The following is a 15870-nucleotide window of genomic DNA, read 5'->3' as shown; positions in this document are numbered from 1 at the left end:
GCGCCAGCCACCATCACCACTAGCCCACCGCCGGTGACCTCTCTCTCTCTCTCTCTTTCTCTCTTTCTCTTCTCTTCTCTTCTCTTTTCTTTCTTTCTTTCTCTTCCCTTTTCTCTATACACCACCGGTGAGTACTCTCTTTCGGTGCTTCTTTTTCCGGCAAACCCAAATGCCGTGATTTCGCAGTGGCTATAAGGAGTGCCATTGTTTCTCCCTCATTCTTGTCCTTTTCAACTTTTATATCTTAGGTTCTTGCTTTTTCTTTATATTTATGTTAATATTTTTGCTCTTGCTTTCATTTCTTTTGTGTTGCTTAGATCTCATTAGTTGCTTTTCTTATTGTTTCTTTGTATTGCAAAGTGTTGTTGCTTGATCGTTGGGATAGTTAGGATCAAATTTGAGCTTAAATTGTGATGAACTTGTACATTGCATACCACATATTCGATAAAATGCCTCAATGAACATTATGTTTGATTCATATGACTTGGCCATCATATGTGTTCAATTTATTTCTTGTTAGGTATATTGTATGAATGGTGCAACTTCTATTATGACTTTTTATGGTAGGAAATTGAAATCACCAATTCATTTTTTTGTTGATGTGAAGTTTTGGTTGTGAGTGCATTGTGTTTGTGTAATCTAAGTTTCATTGTTCATCTTGGAATTTCAATTGAGTAACCACTCTACGAATGTTCAACTTTTGATGATGTCTTGATCAAACATCTTTTGGGCTTCCAATTGAGAACATTGTATGTGTGATTACCACTTTTTGAGGATGACCAATGGACAATCCCGTTTTGGTGCTTACTTGAAGTTGTTTGCATTTCTCTGTTCTATATTTGCAATTTAAGCACTAAATCGTGAAGCGTTGAGCTGTGAAATGCCTTAAAGGTGTGATCACCATGATATCCGGCTGGTGTGTGTGTTCTAACCGCGCACATCATTGGAATATATACACCATATTTCTTGTAAATCACACTACTTCTATAAGCTCTTTTAACATTGTCAGTGCTTCCTCATTGAGTTTCACTTTATTGTTGCCCTATGATTTCGAAGATCTTTTCTTTGTATTTTCAGGATGAGGAAGAAGGGTAAGACACCGGTTACTTCACCGGTTGAGTAAACTACCGCCCTCTTTCCTGACATTTGGTGGGATCACCAAGGTCATAGACCGGATACCTTGGTTAACCGGAGAGCCGACTATCAATACAAGGCTATTAAGAAGAGTACAATCCATTAGGAACGGCCGTTAAAGGTTTCTGGTGTGAGAAATTGTGATTACACTTTTCACAACTCCGCACAACTAACTAGCAAGTGCACTAGGTCGTCCAAGTAATACCTTATGTGAGTAAGGGTCGATCCCACAGAGATTGTCGGCTTGAAGCAAGCTATGGTTATTTTGTAAATTTTAGTCAGGAGATTAATGATAAGAATGATTGTATTTATGAAAAATAAATAACATGAAATAAAGAGTACTTGTGATTCAGTAATGCGAAATAGGCTGAGGTTCCGGAGATGCTCTGTCGTCTGAATCTCTGCTTTCCTACTGTCTTCTTCTCCAAACACGCATGGCTTCCTTCAATGGCAAGCTGTATGATCCTCTCGGATGAAAACAAATCCATATGCGCTGTCACCGCACGGCTAATCATCTGTCGGTTCCCGCTAGCGTCGGAATAGGACCATTGTCCTTTTGCACACTGTCACTGCGCCCAACATTCGCAGGTTTGAAGCTCGTCACAGTCAACCCTTCCTGGATCCTACTTAGAATACCACAGACAAGGTTTAGACTTTTCGGATCCCAGGAATGCTGCCAATTGGTTCTAGCCTATACCACGAAGGTTCTAACCTTCGGACTCGGCCCGTGGATTAGAAACCCAAGAGATACACACTCAAGCTGTCGCCCAATGACTACGTTGAGCTCAGATAGAACCGGAGTGGTTGTCAAGAATGCGTTCATAGAATTGAGAATAATGATGAGTGTCACATATCATCATCTTCTCCAGATTGAAGTACGACTGAGTATCTTAGAATAGAATCAAGCGTGATTGAATAGAAACAGTAGTAATTGCATTAATCCATTGAAACACAGCAGAGCTCCTCACCCCCACCTATGGGGTTTAGAGACTCATGCCGTCAAAGGTACAATATGAAATGTAAAAACATCATCCGTCCCAAAATGAATCTCTAAAAGTAGTTTTTATACTAAACTAGTAACTTAGGTTTACAGAAAATGAGTAACTAAGTGCAGATAGTGCAGAATTCCACTTCTGGGACCCACTTGGTGTGTGCCTGGGCTGAGCTTTCAAGTTTTCACGTTCATATGCCCAAAGTTGGCGTTAAACGCCACCCTGGGTGCCAGAATGGGCGTTTAACGCCGAAAAAGGTGCCAATTCTAGCGTTTTACGCCAGAAAGTTTTAGGCTGACTTTGGACGCCAGTTTGGGCCATTAAATCTCAGGCAAAGTATGTACTATTATATATTGCTGAAAATCCTAAGATGTCTACTTTCCAACGCAATTGAGAGCGCTCCAATTACACTTCTTTAACTCGAAAAAATCTATTTCGAGTGCAGGAGGGTCAGAATCCAGCAGCATCTGCAGTCCTTTTTCAGCCTCTGAATCAGATTTTTGCTCAGGTCCCTCAATTTCTGTCTGAAAATACCTGAAATTACAGAAAAACACACAAACTCATAGTAAAATCCAGAAATATGATTTTTGAATAAAAACTAATAAAAATATAATAAAAAATAACTAAAAACATACTAAAAACTATATAAAAACAATGCCAAAAAGGGTATAAATTATCCGCTTATCAGTTCCAAGCCAGTACAAGGCGACTATCCACCAAAGGATCGCCTCGCTACATTGGGAGTTTCTCGAGCGAGAACCCATTGAAGTCAATGAAGCTATGGTGCGGGAATTTTATGCAAACTACCAAGCTTGGGAAGCGAATTCAGTCTTCCTCCGGGGAAAGATGTTGGATACATCCAATCAAGCTCTAGAAGATATTTTGAACATCCCCCACATTCCACTTGAGAAAGATGAATATTCCAAGATAAAAGTGGATGTCTTCAAGGGAAGAGTATCTCTGACTCCCATTCTTGAGAGAATAGGCCGTCCTGGTGCATCTTGGGAGTATAGCAAAGGGAGGAATTCTGTTCCCACTAGTATTGCATACTCTGATTTGAATGCTGAAGCTCATATATGGCATCAGATTGTGGCGGACTACATCATCCCGAGCACCCACACTACCCATGTGAGATTTAGAACTGCTTTGCTACTTTGGGCTATTATGCAAGGGAAGCATATAGCCATCTTGCCTTTATTGTGCAAATTAATTTGGAAATTGGTTAAGAAGAAGAATATCAACATTCCATTTCCGTCGATGGTGATGTGCTTAGCAAACGCAGCGGGGGTAGAGAGGCGACCAACAGACATTATGTTCCGGATTTCTAGAGGCAACAAGTTCATTCCGAGGGGTGATTTGGAAAGATCAACAAACACTACCCCCTCCAAGAGGAAGACACCCATAGCACCATCAAGTCTACCAACTTCATCAACTGCTTTACCCTTTCTCCGATCTCTTCCTGATCTATTTCGGGACATCTTGCACGATATCCACCATATGGAGCACTTAAAGCGCAAACGTTTTGAGCGGCAAAGCTAGAAGGAAGAGACCCCGGCCCGATTCCTAGAGCTTCATCTGAACTAGCTGGGGAGGAGCATGATGTAGTTGACCATCCCACTCCTGAGTCCACCAGCTGAAGGTGGCCCCTCTTCATCCTCTCGGATCGTGAGCATGCACGGAAGACCGTGCACAATTTAAGTGTGGGGGAGGATTGATGACTTTAAGGGGTAAACATTTCTCTCTTAAAGACACTTTGCAATGTTTCTTGTAGTACTTTTCTTTTATTTTGAGTAGCTTTATTTCTATTGCATCTTGTTTGGTTTGCTGTAAATATTTCTTTATCGCTTATGGATAGTTAGTAGTTAATATTTGCATGTTGCATGATAGAATGAATAAGTTGGTGAAACACCAAGGAATTTCCATGAAATTTTCCTTTTAAGGGCATACCATTGATTGAATTGAAGAAAAATTTGTTTATCAACTCGCTTGGAGTATTTTGTTTGTAGAACATGGAAACGAGCTAGAACAACATACCTTGTAAGATTTGAGCTTTAATAGATGGTTGCACTTTTCAATCATAATATTGTTCTTGTGTGTGATTATACTCCTTTTTTATTGTGATCATTGATTTGCATGATTCTTTATGTCCTGTATTTATGTTTGGATGCAATTAGCATGATTGAGGCCATCTTTGATGATAAACTCACTAACTTATATGGCCAACCCTTGCATTCACCTTTGTGAACCCCTTTGAGCCTATGAATCCCCATTTGTTCTAATGATAGCATATTACTCCCCTTAAGTGAAAAACCATTGATGTCCTTGAATTATTCTTTGATTAGTTTGGATGGATTAGTGTGTAAATTCTAAGTGTGGCGGAATTTTAGGAAGCATTGGTGATAAAGGCATGAACTCTTTGTGAAAAGAAATTTTGGGCAATTAGGTAATGCTCATGAATTTCACTAATTAAAACATATGCATTCATAGTTCAATTCAAAAAAAAAACTTGTGCATAACAAAATATGAATAAAAAGAGTAAATAAAGGATGCATATGCCTTGTTTGAAAGAAAATGCATGAGTGAAGTGAGATAGGAAAGAGAAAATGGGTAAAAAGGTTGTATTGTTATGTGTACATAGGTGATGTAGGATTAGGTGGACATTCAAGCTAATCAAAGAACTAATTCTTTAAGTCCACTTGACCATATTTCATCCTACCTAACCCTAGCCCCATTATGTCCCTCTAAAGACCTCATGATACTTGTTATTCATGCATTAAATACTAGTTGATTGTTAGATGACTTGCAAATCTTTAAAAAGCATGATAGAAGGGGAATTGAGTGGTTAAACCCTAAACACTGAGCGAATTGAGTGGATACACATCCGGTGAGGGGTTCGATCACTCAAATATATGTTCTTACGCTTCATATTGCATCTTCTTGAAAGTTGTTTGATTGGATAGTTTTGATAACTTCAATTCAATTCTTTGGACATTGATCTTAAAGCATAAATTCTTTGCATTGGCCCGATAGTTTCTTGTGATGGATTGGAATTTCATGGTTTGTTTCTACCAACTCTCATCATAGTATATTTTGGTGATTAGTCTTAGGATAATTGCATGCATTTAAGTAGTATATAGCATAAGTCATTTTCCCTTTCATATATCTCCTTTGTGTGTTAAGCATGAGGACATGCTAGTGTTTAAGTGTGGGGGAATTAATGAATCCATATTTGATAATGATTTTTGGTTAGAATTGGATGGATTTTCATCATATAAATTTGCACTTATTGCCTTGAATAACATGCTTTTGAACTTTCCTTCCAAATTGCGCTTGATTATGAAAATATGATCTTTTGTGCCTAATTTAATCTATTTTATTCCAAATTGTCTTTCATTCGATGTCTTGATGTTGTTTGTGAGTGATTCTAGGTGTATAAGGTAGGAATGGGTTGGAGAAAATAGAAGAAGAGCATGCAAAGTGGAGGAAACATGAAGAATCAAAGTAGATGAGCTCAGAAACGTGTGCGTGTGCACGGCTGCTTGTGCGTGCGCACGGCTACCCAATCAAAGCGCGTGGATTGCTTCGAGCGTGTCGCGCGTCCATTCAAGCATCGCCTAGTATACATGCGCACGACTACTTATGCGTACGCACAGTACGGGATTTTTCGCAAGGGATGCGGGCGCACGCATCTGTGGGTCCGCACAGGTGTCCGCACATGGCTTCATTAAAAGAGCACGTGACTCACCATTTGGGGCTTTGGAGGCCCATTTTTGAAGTCTTCTAGCTCATATTGGAGGGAAAATGAGGAACATAACATAGCATATCATTAGTATAGTTTAGGAGTAGTAGTAGGAAGCTTTTAGTTAGTTTTTCTCTAAGTTTTTCATCATCTCTATTAGGGTTTATATTAGGATTTTACATTCAAGTGCCATTTCCATTTTTGTGAAAAATCTTTTGGGCAATTAGGTAATGCTCATGCATTTCACTAATTAAAACATATGCACTCATAGTTCTTTAAAAAAAACTTGTACATAACAAAATACGAATAAAATGGTAAATAAAGGATGCATATGCCATGTTTGAAAAGCAAATGCATGAGTGAAGTGAGATGGAAAAAAGAAAAGAATAAAAGTGGGTAGAAAGGTTGTATTGTTATGTGTACATAGGTGATGTAGGATTAGGTGGACATTCAAGCTAATCAAAGAACTAATTCTTTAAGTCCACTTGACCATATTTCATCCTACCTAACCCTAGCCCCATTATGTCCCTCTAAAGACCTCATGATACTTGTTATTCATGCATTAAATACTAGTTGATTGTTAGATGACTTGCAAATCTTTAAAAAGCATGATAGAAGGGGAATTGAGTGGTTAAACCCTAAACACTGAGCGAATTGAGTGGATACACATCCGGTGAGGGGTTCGATCACTCAAATATATGTTCTTACGCTTCATATTGCATCTTCTTGAAAGTTGTTTGATTGGATAGTTTTGATAACTTCAATTCAATTCTTTGGACATTGATCTTAATGCATGAACTCTTTGCATTGGCCCTATAGTTTCTTGTGATGGATTGGAATTTCATGGGTTGTTTCTACCAACTCTCATCATAGTATATTTTGGTGATTAGTCTTAGGATAATTGCATGCATTTAAGTAGTATATAGCATAAGTCATTTTCCCTTTCATATATCTCCTTTGTGTGTTAAGCATGAGGACATGCTAGTGTTTAAGTGTGGGGGAATTAATGAATCCATATTTGATAATGATTTTTGGTTAGAATTGGATGGATTTTCATCATATAAATTTGCACTTATTGCCTTGAATAACATGCTTTTGAACTTTCCTTCCAAATTGCGCTTGATTAGGAAAATGTGCTCTTATGTGCCTAATTTAATCTATTTTTATTCCATTTTTCTTTCATTCGATGTCTTGATGTTGTCTGTGAGTGATTTCAGGTGTATAAGGTAGGAATGGGTCGGAGAAAATGGAAGAATAGCTTGCAAAGTGGAGGAAACTTGAAGAATCAAAGGAGATAAGCTCAGAGACGTGTGCGTGCGCACAGCTACCTGTGCGTATGCACAGTTGTCCAATTTGAGCACGTGGATTGCTCCGAGTGCGTCGCGCGTCCAGCCAAGCATCGCCTCGTGTGCGTGCACACGGCCACTTGTGCGTACGCACAGGCCTGGATTTATCGCGAGGTGTGCGGACGCACGCATCTGTGCGTCCGCACAGGTGTCCGCACATGACTTCATTAAAATAGCATATGCCTCGGGATTTGGGGGCTTTGGAGGGCTATTTCTGAAGTCTTCTAGCTCATATTGGAGGGGGAATAAACAACATAAGATAGCATATCATTAGTGTAGTTTTAGGAGTAGTAGTAGGAAGCTTTAGTTAGTTTTTTCTCTAAGTTTTTCATCACCTCTATTAGGGTTTTACATTCAAGTGCCATTTCCATTTTTGATCTTGGATTTTTCTAGCTTTCATTGTAAGTATTCTCTTGTTATTACTCTTTATAGTTACATTGTCATTACTCTTTCTTCTAATTCAAGTTATAGTTCAATTTTGCTTCTCTCTTGTAATTTTAATTTCTTGTTGATGAATTTGATGTTTGATGTTTATTTCATGCTTCCTTGTGTTATTCTTGTTGATTGAGATCAATTGTTGCTTTTAGTTTCAAGCATTTACTCATTTTCTCAATGTTTAAAGTTCTTGCCCACCAAGTATTTGACAAAATGTCAAACATGGTTTTAGGCTAAATTTGGTTCTTGGCTTAGGTAAAGTGAGCAATTGGGTCTCTAGAGTTGGAATATCCAACATTTAGTTTCAATTCTTGGATTGTTAATTGTTCTTGTTCCCACTAACGCTAATTTGTTGCTAAAGTAATTAGCAAGCAAGTTAGGATTTGTGGGTTAGGAACACTTATGCTCATTTAACTTACTTTCCGATATGAGGGTTGCTCAAGTGAGATGAATCCATCATAATTGTCATAGTTGTGGTTCCAACAAGGAAAGGACCCTTAGCTCACTCCAAGCCAAGACTCTTTTTTTATGCTTTTAATCTTTCATACATTCCTATGTTAATCTCTTTTATACTTTACTTGTTTATATTACATAGTCGGTTCTTTAATTTCTTTATTAGTTCAATCATTACAATTTTGCATGTTCTTTTATTGCTTTATGTGCTTATTTCTTTAATGACAAACCTTGATCACTACAACTAGATTTGACACTCATTGCTCTAAAGTACTCCTTGGGAGACGACCCGGGAGTCAAATACTCTCGGTTTTAAATTAGTTTTGAATTGTGACACACCTTGTGAACCTCTAATTTGATCGGTGGCTAACTTGTTGGGTTAGGACTATACTTACAACGCTAATTCCATTTTTGGATAACCGAGTTCCTAATCCTATATATGCATATTGGCTTCACCGCGCATCAGGCACCTTGACATACCCTAAAAAACTTATAGAGCTCCTCAAACTTGTTGGTGTAGTCCGCCACAGATAGGGAACCTTGCTTCAGCTGCATTAGTTCCATCTCCTTTGCCTCCCTTGCAGACTCAGGGAAGTATTTCTTGTAGAAGCCGTTTGGAACACCTCCCACGGAATGTCGGCGTTCTGAAGATGTAGCAAGCGACACTCTGCTTGCCACCAGGGCTGGGCCTCTCCCACTAACTGATAAGCGGCGAACTCGATGTATTGATTGATGGGAACATGCTGCGCCTGTAAATCACGCTCCATATCCTGGAACCAGTGGTCTGCTTCAGTAGGATTAGTGGATCCTCGAAAAGTTGGCGGATGAACCTTGAGAAACGTCACCAAGGTCATCGGAACACCACCCATGTTACTGCCATTTTCCTCAGCATTATCATTGGCATTCTCTTCTCCATTTCCATTGCCATTTCCATTCCCGGCCGGTTGGCCTAATTTCTGCACAGCTTGCAGAGTCACAGCAGTATTAGCTTCCATAGTGTTCGCAAGGTTTGCCATAGCCGCCATGAACTCGGCATGCTAATCAGCTGGTTGCTCATTCCTACTCTCACGTGAACGTGATCAACCTCGTCCGCGAGTGGCCATTAGGCTTTTTGTCTACACCAAACAATCAATATCAAGGTGATCAGTCTCAATATCAAAAGCCTAGTGCTTCAATTATCCCAAACAGGCACTCACAAACAAGCATGCTATGCAATATCAATCAGATAACCTAATAGCATCAAAGAAAAAGACACAGAGTATGCAATGAATCACAACCGGTCCATCCCTCAGGCTCACGAGGATGAACTGCTCTGATACCACTAAATTTAACACTCTAATTAGCCTAAGCTTTACCTCGTGTCGTAAAGCAAAGGTTAACTAGAGATTACGACAGTTCTAAAGCTCATACGTATAATATATAGAAAGAATAATATAATCTAGAAGCCCGATGAAAGATATAGCTCAAATTTTGGATTTAATAAGCGCAAAACGTACTAACGGAGCTACTAACTTAAGGCACAAGAAACAGATAAGATATAACAAAAGATAAGTATATAATATCATAGGAAACTAGCCACAGCTCGCGGAGTTTAAGCCGGCTAGCCATATACAAGTATACAGAACCATACAGTGAAAACAGCTTATACAAGTTTTGTTCTCTCAAATGAAAGCCTCTAGGCAAAACAAAATACAAAAGGAGAGATGTATAAACAAATTAAACTAAAAAGACTCCAAAAGAATCCAAGATCCTCCGCTTCTGTCACCATCCAAAGCAACTCACCGAGGTGGGTTGCGACCTGCATCTGAAAAATACAACAAAAATATGGTATGAGAACCGAAGGTTCTCAGTATGGTAACAGTGCCCAGTGATGTAGGATATAAGACCCCGGGACGCCAAAGGCAATCCTAAGCTCCATATCCATCACAAGATTCAAACTTAAAAGCATTCTAAAACAAATAAGCATAATTATATCAACCATAACTTAAATAAACCGAGTAATCTATCTTAGGAATTTCTACTCTAACCAAACACCGCTGTCCCACAGGCTTCACCAACCGATCCTCCATGCGATCCCATCGCCACCGCCTTCCGAACCTCCTCAATCCCAGTAGAAAGCACAGATAATATACAATGCAAGTAAAACACAAGTAGAAGCATATAAGGCAAATAATTCAGATAGCAATTAGGAATGTTATTCAATTAGGCAAGCCATTACAAGTAATCAAAGCATACAAACAGATAGAAAATGCATATGATGAATGCCTGTCCTACTGGCTGTGATATCACATTGTCGGTTCAACTGCCAACCCGACACATCTCCATGGAGACGTCTCCCTTCGGAATTCTCATATGGGAACCCCCGAGATATAGTGCTCGGATTACTGTCCAGGTACCAGTGCCTGCACGCTCTATAGATCCGAAGGGATGCGAGCGGGATACTCTTGCCACAGACCTCACATCTCAATGCAAGCGGGACGAACCACCGCCCTTACGCCGCCGCCGCTTCCTCGACAGGCGGGATCCAACCACCGTCCCTGCCGGGCGCATAACGTCTCATAATCTCAATAAAAACATTATTTCAGTGGTTTTCAGAAAAACATTTTTAATATACATGGATCTATCATCTCATCCAGAGTCCCCAACTCATCTCAACCATTGTCCATTCATAACCCAGTTTCCAAATATCAATAGTTCATCATTCCTCATCTCATATATCAATCATCCTTCACCTAACGTCAAACCATTCTCAGCACGCCAGAAACCTAGGCCTCCATTTTCTAAGTTTTCCAAATATTATCATCACCTAGATCCATTAAATTCTTTCCCATGTTTTAACTATCCAAAACTAGGCCCAAGAGTCTAAATAGTGTTAAAGGAGCAAACAACCTTGTTGGGAAGGTAGAATAGTTGAAAACAAAGAAAATTTTGAGAAACAAGGCGTGTGCGCACGCACGCTCTGACGAGTTTCAAGATGTGTGCGTATGCACAGGTAGCAAAACTTACAAAATCTGTTCACTCGCACAACCTGTGCCAGCGCCCCCAACAGACTGGCATTCCCAACATGTGCGTGCGCATAGGTGCGTGTGCGGACGCACAGGTTGCAATTCATCCTTAGATATGTGCACGCACAAGCTGTGCTAGCGCTGGAAACAGAACGCATTTCCCTGCCTGTGCGTCAGCACAAGGGTGTGCACTCGCACATATCAGAAATCATGAAATTCTGCAACTTAGCAGAATTTCAGATTTTTAACACAAACTTTGAATGATCATAACTTCCTCTACAAAATTCTAAATTTTTCAAAGTTTATATCAATTTAAAGAGTTTTCAAAGATCTTTAATTTTAACAAAATCTCATCAAATTTTAAAAACCGAGGCAAAAGTTATGATCAAACAAAGTTCACCAAAATTCTCTTTTTACCCAAATTTCATATGTACTCAAATTTAGCAATTCATCAAGCCACATCCAATCAGACTAATACCAAATCCCCATTTACAACACAATTTACCTTCTAGGGTTACCAATCACCATTCTCAATCATCAACATCAAATATATGATTCTAAATCAATCCTTCACCAATACATTCACCAATCATTACCTCTTCTTCATCAATTCACATAATCAACCTCATTCATGCTTTAAATCCATATCCAACAATATACAATCATTCAAAGTTATCAAGAATCATATCTTAATATCATTAATTCTCAACACATCAATATCATTTCAACATACAACATCAACCAACAACATAAATCCAAACATATCCTATAGGTCACTAGCCTAAGTATCCAAGAATATTATATACTACATACAGGAAACCGAAACCATACCTTGACCGATTTCTAATATGCCCTTAAACCAAAGTTGAGCACAAGCTAGGCTTTTCCAACACAATCCAAGCCAACAATAATCACCAATAAGCTCCAACAAGTTCAATTACTCACCACTTCAAGCTATACCACACATAATTCAACCTAAGGTTTATCAAACTTGAAATTTCACAAGGATTTATTGACTCTTACCTTTTCCAACAGATTTGATAGTAAAAATCCGTGGCTAAGCAAGGATTAGAGCAAACCTAAACATCCAAAATCACAAAAACACACTTAATCACAAATCCTAAGAACCGAAATTTTGGAGAGAATAATAGAAAAGATTTCGTGGTTACCTCCCCAGTTTCTTGTATGAATTTTGTAGAGCTCTTCACGAGGAATGCGTAGCCACAAACGGTGTGGCGATCGGAGCTCTCTAGCTCAAGATATGAGCTTTGAAAGATTAAAATGGATAATGCTAAAGGGTTTCTCTCCTTCCTCTCTTCCCGGCTGTGTGAGTGTGTTTATGTGAGTGTTATGGTGGGTTGAGTTTATTAATGGCTCTATTTATTTGTTGGGCTTGGGCCCAACTTGGGCCCGATCTAACTCGTTAGCGTTATTAGCCCTTTTGACCCAACTTCGGGCCAAACCTTTAAACTTAACGCCCGGTTTTCAACTTCTAATGTTTTTCTAAGGTTTTTGACTGTTTTCACTTTTTCTTGTGCAGTACCGGGTAGACTTAAACTGGTTCAACTGCCAGTTTGCAGTTTTTCACGATTTTTCGCAGAAAGCACATTTTTTGACTCAGAAAAACCCACTGAGTCCAAAAATCACCTTTAAATCCTCAAATTCTCACTCTAACTTTTCGGAATCTAATTTGGGCCGCAAACAGTGCGGCGATCGGAGCTCGGATGGGGGAAATATGGTGGTTTGAAGTGGAGGTTAGGATTTTAGTTTTCTTCTTCCCTTCTCCAACAATGGCAGCACGAATGAAGAGAGAAGGGGGAAATGAAGCTGTGTCTTCTTTATTTGATGGGTCCGGTTGGGCCCACGGGCTCGGTTTGGGCCCATTTTGACCGATTCAGCCCGTTCGGTCTAATTTTGAGCCAAATTCTTCGAAATTAGTGTCAAAATTATCGTTTTAAAGAGCTCTATCCTATTTTAATATAATATTCATATTTTTAATTTTTCTTTTTAAAATTTAATTTATTGACTAATTATTTACTAATTTAGCTGGATTTACAACAGAACACATGCATCAGTATAACCACGAAAGAGCAGTGGATCTCCAGCTGTATTTGCCCATGTCCTCTAGCCTAGCTATGTATGGTAGCCACCGGATTTAAAAACGTGTACCAGACTTGCCACCAAAGAGTTGGGTCGATAACAGCATCATGATGTACACTCTCACGTACCTCCTAACTGCATCCTCGTCGATTCCCTAAGGAAGCTCGCTAAAGGTATTCTGCATCCAAGTACACTTCACAATGAACTTGTCAATGCAGTCCGCAGGAGGTAAGACACCCAATAGCTTCTCAAACCAGTTCCATGCAGGTCGGCCACTATATCCTAACTGGTACACTATATCCTAGAGCGTAATCATGAACTCCCTGAATGACATATGAAAAGTACGCGTCTCCGGACGCCACCTCTCCGCAAATGCACTGACTAGTGGCTCATCCAACTTAAACCAGTAGTCATTCAGCCTCGCAACACAATTCATTAAACAAATATTAAATTATGCATGTCCTTTTGCAAAAAATACATATACTCCAAATTATAATACTAAAATACGCATATATTGAACAAATTCAAAAAAATCCAAGCTAAATTTAAAATCACCTAACATGAAAAATTCTAATATAAAAACTTTAATGTAACATCAATTACAATCCTAAACCACTGTCCTAAACTGACATCTTTAACTAAAATTAAATTCTAAGTAAACTTCTATTCACTAATTATTCTAACATTTATAACTTACAAATTCTACAAAAAAATATCTAAACACTACTTTTACTAATACTTATATTTACTGCTCTAAGTAACATTTGTAATTTCAAAATTCTAAAAAACTACTAAATCTATACTCTAACTAACATTTGTAGTTTAAAAATTCTAACTAATGCTTATAATAAAAAACTCTAAACGACTTAACATTTCTAACATTTCTGATCTATCTTGAAAAAAAAAGAAATTTCATTCACTAATCTCTTCATTAATGCTACCAATAATATAGATAACTCCGTCCATCTGGTAGATACGATTTGGGTCGTCTTCCATGTCTGCAGTTTTGACTCTTGTCATATTGTGGCCTCACTCTTCAGTGGGTGTTGTTGCGAGAAGAAGTTGTGAGTTGTAACTCGAAACAAGTGAATTCGAATTATATATATATTAAATTGAACCTACTTCATTCGATTTAGCTTTGGTGTACGTTACCTATAAATCAAAGCTATTCAATTCGATTTATTATGGGCCTTAAATTTTTTTATTTATTATGGACTAACTCATTTCAATATTTTCTCCTACTAAATCAAAGCTAGTTATTAATTTGATTTACCATTTTTCATACTAATTCAAATCTTATTAATTTGATTTACATAAAAATACAAACGAGATAACTATATAACATGTTTATATTTAAGACATTAGTGTAATATTAGATTTTATTTGTTTTGTTTATGTATTTTAACCTGTTATTTATGTTATTACTCCCATAATAATACTAGATCCGTCTCTGACCGAAGACGTTGGCATAATTGGCCAAACTCCATCATCAAATTTGGTGTGTTATTCTCTCTCAATCTCTTTCTCTCTCTTATTGATATTTATTTATTTATTTATTTATTTATTTATTGCTTTCTTTTCTTATTTTATTATGTAATATTCAATAGATATTAGTGGGTTTATTGACTAAATTATTTGTAGAGTAATATTGTGTAGATAATTCTATCGTTAAATCTTAAGTAAGATCTGTCTGTGATCCCTTCAACCTTTTTCTAAAAATTTTATTGCAATAATAAAATTTTGTTTAAGGAAACTGAATATTAAATAGGACTTAACTGTGACTCTTCTAAAATTTTGTAGGACTTACTAAAATAATATAACTTGTAGAATTTATTTGTATTAAAATCGCCTACATTTCTTATAAATTACCGACAAAAAGTTGTTTACTAAATACAAAATTTTTTATCACTTATAAAAATATAATATTTATTAGATATTTTTATCATATTTTTACATTATTCAAAAACTATTTGTCCATAATATATTTTAAAAACTTTTTTTTATCAATGTTTGAATTTTGGCAGAAATTAATTTATTAATAGAAGCAAAAATGATCTTCAGGTATATTGTTGTATGGCATGTAATCCACATATGTGGATCTGCTATAATCAGTAACCTGCAAAATTCAGGTTACGTTTTGACTGGAACAAAAAAATCAAAAGATGCATACAGCTGCAAAACGCAGCTTGCTTTTGGCAGGGAGGAACAATGAAGTCTTGAAACGTGTCCCAACCCCCTGCATGCATACATGACCTGCTAGTCTGTTACTTTGACCAGCTTGAAAATTCCCTAACGCAGGTTGCGTTTGGCAGGCGGGACAAGCAAATCACAGGTTGCGATTGGTAGCCTCCCCCCTGTATACATGACACGTGTTGAGGAGAGTGATGTAGCCGATCTTTAAAAAAAAAATGCAGGCTGAGAAGAAGTTACAATTTCACTTATACAGCCAGGGTATTTTGAGAGTAAAAGGGTTCGCATTGAGGGGTGAAAGGGAGTAAATGTGGGAGGAAGAACACAGTAAAGGTTTAGGATTTTAGTGTGGGAGAAAGAAAAATTAATTCGTAATTTTACCTTACCTCAAGAACACATTATTGAATATCTAGATCATCCTCAATGGGTAAGTATTTTTTATTTTATAATGAATAAATATATTTATTTTTATGTTT

This window comes from Arachis ipaensis, chromosome B07 (genome assembly GCF_000816755.2).
Source record: "Arachis ipaensis cultivar K30076 chromosome B07, Araip1.1, whole genome shotgun sequence".
Taxonomy (NCBI): Eukaryota; Viridiplantae; Streptophyta; class Magnoliopsida; order Fabales; family Fabaceae; genus Arachis; species Arachis ipaensis.
The sequence above is the reverse complement of the archived record's forward strand: the minus strand, read 5'-3'. Positions refer to the sequence as shown.